Below are 5182 nucleotides of genomic sequence, written 5' to 3' on the forward strand. Positions count from 1 at the left end.
CAGAGCATGAACGGGGGAGGGGCAGAGAGAGAGAGAGACACAGAATCGGAAACAGGCTCCAGGCTCTGAGCCATCAGCCCAGAGCCCGACGCGGGGCTCGAACTCATGGATTGCGAGATCGTGACCTGGCTGAAGTCGGACACTTAACCGACTGCGCCACCCAGGCGCCCCTCCTGCCATTACTTTCATGGGCCCTACATTCATTCCACCAGATTCCACGTGCTGTTGCTCAGGCTGTCCCTCAGAGAGGGTAAGAAACTTACCCAAGAACGTACAGACACTATGAGACAAAGCTGAGGTTCAAATTCCAGTCTGCGTAACCCCAAAGCCAGTAACTTAATCTTCACTGTTAAACTGAATCTCCAATAGAATTTTATTCTAAATTCTTCCATGAAAACTTTCTCAACTTCTCTATTAAAATATGTTTATTTGGGGGCACCTGGGTGGCTCAGTCGGTTAAGCGTCCGACTTCAGCTCAGGTCATGATCTCGAGGCTCGTGAGTTTGAGCCCCGCGTCCATCTCTGTGCTGACAGCTTGGAGCCTGGAGCCTGCTTCAGATTCTCTCTCTCTCTCTCTCTCTCTCTCTCTCTCTACCCCTTGCCTGCTCACACTCTCTCTCTCAAAAATAAATAAACATTAAAAAAAGGTGTTTGTTCATTTATGTGTGTGTGTGTCTCTTAGTCCTTTGACTGGAACATTCTAATGTGGTTTGCCCATTACAATCACCTGAGAATTTTTTAAAACTTCCAAAGCCTATGATATGCCTCAAAAAATTAAGTCAAAATCTCTGGGGGGATGGGATACAGTTTCTTAAGCTCCCCAGAAGAGTCAATGTACAGACAAGTTTATACTCCTATTATAACTCAACAGAACTCAGCTCTGTGTTATAATCATTACGATTATAAAATGTAAGCTACTTGAGAGCAGAAATCTTATTTTAGTCAAACTTGTGCCTCCATAGCACCAAGAAAAAAAAAGTAGTACCTCAGTAATATTATTAAGTAGTCACGTTGTCCAATGTAGGTTCTATCAATTTAAACAACCATGGGAAGATTAACAAGAAACCCAAATGACAGGATTAGAAATATCTGATGTTTTGGAGTGTTTCCTGAGGTGGGAAAGGCCAAAGAATTGTGACTGCTTAGGGTAAAATTAGAGGACATTGAGAAGGTCCTTAACAATTTTCTCCAATCACAAGAAAGGTAGAACAAGACTGATGTGTCTTTGTTTTTAATCTCTGCTAAAGAAATGGGTCTTGGCTGCCACAGAAGTTGATTGGGTTAGACCTTATGAACTGACTCTTGGTGATCCAAAATGGAAAATTCTAGAATGGTGATCAAAGACGTTCACAGAATTGTCTTCTCAAGAGAGATTCAAGTAAGGATGAGACCACATATTGCTTTCAAGTTCTTCACTGAAGAGTCTGGATCAAACCTCCACCACGAACTACAAAGAGAATGTTATTTTTTCAAGCTGACAATGTGGTGAATTCCTGATTCTTTCTGGGGATTACAAAACAGTCCATTGTATGGGGTCCAGGCTATAAATTCAGGCTCGCAGATTGCTCAGAAGACAGTTCGAGAAAGCAAAAGGCAGATTGTCCAATCTGGCTGCTCTGTGTGCCAGGAGTTATTAATTATGTCTCTTCTAATAACAAGAGCTGGGAAGCAGCAAACTCAAAACATGCAGGGAAAACAAAACAAAATAAGATGGTAGTTTGCCTTAATGAGAGGAAGTGAGAGGCAGCAGCTACAGCAGCAGGCTTGGTAAACTGGGTACAAACCCTGCCAGCAACAGATTTTAGCTGCAGTTGGACGTGATCGCTATAGTAGCTGCAGAGGTCATGGAATCCCAACGGACTCTCTGACATCTGCCCCGTGACCGATGAGGTCACTTTTTTGTGTGTGCTTTTCTGGGATGGGTGGGGGATGACGGGAGAAGTCATTGAGAGAGACAAGGCAGGATCTGCTGTTCTGTGGATCATAAATTGTCAAAGTTGGCAAGGACACTACAGATTGGGTAGTAGTTCAACCCTACCTGTTTCTACACATGAAGAAACTGAGTTCTAGAGAATTTAAGCGAAATCATCCAGGTCACCCAACAATGGAAGACCAGGACCAGACTTTTCTCACTCCTCGCCTTGCTGGTTAATAGTAGGCTCCTTTTCTTCCTACCTGAGAAATTGGCTCTCTTAGACTCCTATGAACTCCTTAAATAGCCAACAGCCTCAAAAGCACATGTGCCTGAGTGTTTTAGCTTCCAACACCAGTGTAGTCCTGGGTCAACTCTGCTCAGTTCTTAGAACTTTTCTCATGATCTAAATCTCAGAAATTCAGGCTCTGGGATGCTTTGACATTTCTACCAAAAGTTATTTGGTAGCTTCTGCTTGGTAAGATGGTCATCATTTTACCAATGAAGTATATGTAGGGTTTGTTATACAAAAAGCCATCAGATTTTCCTGAGGGTGTCATCCCTTGACCTACCCACCAGCATGCTGCCTGAGAGTTCTCTAGGATTCAAACCTGGGAGGGCTGTGCTCCTCTCTGGTCCGCTGGACCCTGAGCATATCAAGGGCAGGAACTTGGTTTTACTCATCTTCATATACTGCTTGTCATTTGGAAGATACTCAGTAAATTAAAAAAAAAATTTTTTTTAATGTTTATTTAGTTTTGAGAGAGAGAGCACGAGCAGGGGAGGGGCAGAGAGAAGGGGAGACACAGAATCTGAAGCAGGCTCCAGGCTCTGAGCTGTCAGCACAGAGCCCGACGCGGGGCTCGAACTCACGGACCGTGAGATCATGACCTGAGCCGAAGTTGGCCGCTTAACTGACTGAGCCACCCGGGTGCCCCTTAATGTTTATTTTTGAGAGAGAGAGAGAGAGAAAGAGAGAGAGAGAGAGTGTGTGAGCACGGGAAGGGCAGAGAGAGAGAGACACACACACAGAATCTGAAGCAGGCTCCAGGCTCTGAGCTGTCAGCACAGAGCCTGACGCGGGGCTCTAACCCACAAACTGTGAAATCACGACTGAGCCACCCAGGTGCCCCTCAGTAAATTTTAATAAATGGATAGATCCAACACTTAAAGGGAGACCTTTACAAACTAGAGCTCAGAGGACTGCAACTAGGACTGTGAAATTTTGAACAGGATAAGGGATAGCTTAAAAAATGAAATATGCAACTGGGAGAAGAAAATACACACTGGGCAATTAATCACTATCTTCAAGCAGCCAACAGGCTATCTTGGGGAAGACACATAATAGGAGAAACTCCCTAAGTGGAGAAGGACTTCAAATGAACATACGCAGCAGCTTTAGGGAGGACAGTCAGTGTCCCATCTCTCGTGAGGACCATATCTTGATAGAAAATTGAAGGGAGGTGAGAATCCATAGGGTAGGGAGCTTGGCCCGTGACTTTTAAGCCTAAGGAAACGTGGACACCTTGGAATAGAGAACGTTTGGGGGCACTTCCATTAGAGGGGCATTGAAGGCGAGGGGTAAGCATCTGTAGTAAACTGAACTGGAGACAGCGGTAGAAAAAGTTGAGCTCAAGGGTAAGACGAGCACATTTGGCCCTCCTAAGATTCCTCGTTTTCTAATAATAACGATACTGGTTCCTGAGTGCTTCTATTCACCAAGCGTCGTATTATAACATTAAACTGATGATAATTCTGGTACAGCAACAATCAGGAAGCCCCATTTTGCACAAGTTCAACCTGAAAAAAAAAATAAAGGAAATTGACTTTTAAAAACATGCTGGCAAGGTTTCTGTGAAACTGGCACACTCAGTGGGAGAAACACAAATTGAATACAAATTGAAACAATCCTTTCGGAGAGCCATTTGGCATTTCTTCTCGAAAGCCAGAAACTCATCTAATAATCCCGCTCGAAGGGATTTACCCTAAGGAAAATAACTCTGAAAAAGAAAAAAACAAAACAAAACAACAACAACAAAAAACCAAACCTGGACGCTCAGAGCTCTCTAAAATATCAAAAGCTGGAAAGAATCCAAAGTCCCAATAATTTAGGAATGGTTAAATAATTTATGATACGTTAACTCCGTGAAAAATTATGGAGCCATTAAAATGATAAATGGGAAGACTTCGCGGCAACATGAAAAGCGTATAACAAATAATGTTCAACGATAAGAGTGGAACGCAAATGGCACATGTGCTCTGATTATAACTCCATAAAAACACTTGTGACTAGAAATTGAAAGGGACAACAGAGAAAGGTAGAGACTATTGTGTTTTATGAGATTTTGTATATAATCATTACATACTTAAATTTTTTTAAATTTTAAAATAAAATTTATTTTTGAAGGAGAGACAGACAGAGTGTGAGCAAGGGAGAGGCAGAAGAGAGAGACACAGAATCCACAACAGGCTCCAGGCTCTGAGCTCTCAGCACAGAGCCTGATGCGGGTCTCGAACTCACGAGCTGTGAGATCATGACCTGAGCCGAAGTCAGACGCTTAACTGACTGAGCCACCCAGGCGCCCCAGAATCATCATATACTTTTAAAAAATGAAAACAGAGAAGAGTTCTTGCTTTCTCTAGAGAAATCTGAGACTAACTAACAGCATGTTAGTTAGAAAGCATCTTTTAGGTCCTTGCCTAACACCCTCATTTTTACAATTAGGGAAAGTGAAGCCCTGAGAAAGTACCCTGTCTGTCCTATGACATTAGTGGTAGAGCTGGGACTAGAACAAGGAAGTGTAAGGGAGAGGATCCCTGGATGGTTATATTTCAGAGACTGATAATTTGTGGAAACACATGGAGTGAAGAGGGCACGAGGGAAAATAGGGTCACCTGTCATAAAAATTTTCAGATGTGGGTAGTAAATTGAGTGCATTGAGAATGTAGCATCCTCTGTCTGCTGAAGACCAGCTACCATCCCCTCATGAAGCACATAATGGATCTGGAACGGGAGGGTGTTTTTCTGCCTTTAAAGGCCATCTCCTCTCCTCTCCTCATCATTTCCCGTGTCCCAAGGTCAAGGGCTCATCAATCATTCTGTAAACACTTTGTCGGCACCTGTTATGTCCCAGGAGCTGTACTGGCCTGGAGAAAGACACTCAGAGAAAGAGCTCTGATAGCACTCCCACTTTAGAACTGGACACAGACAATTTGCATGGAAACAAATAATTAAGATGATTGAACAATGTGGTGAGCACTATTACACAA

At 43.2% G+C, this 5182-nt stretch overlaps 1 long non-coding RNA gene across 1 annotated transcript; it reads right to left on the reverse strand.

The window, feature by feature from the left end:
• Positions 1 to 3039: 3039 nt before the first annotated feature.
• Positions 3040 to 4941, reverse strand: LOC121033376 (uncharacterized). The gene is made up of 2 exons (XR_005791861.1): positions 4808 to 4941; positions 3040 to 3712 (listed from the first exon to the last, which is right to left on the reverse strand). It is a non-coding gene; the product is annotated as an uncharacterized LOC121033376 (long non-coding RNA).
• Positions 4942 to 5182: the final 241 nt, after the last annotated feature.

Source organism: Herpailurus yagouaroundi, unplaced genomic scaffold (genome assembly GCF_014898765.1).
Source record: "Herpailurus yagouaroundi ecotype Mexico unplaced genomic scaffold, PumYag 159, whole genome shotgun sequence".
Taxonomy (NCBI): domain Eukaryota; kingdom Metazoa; phylum Chordata; class Mammalia; order Carnivora; family Felidae; genus Herpailurus; species Herpailurus yagouaroundi.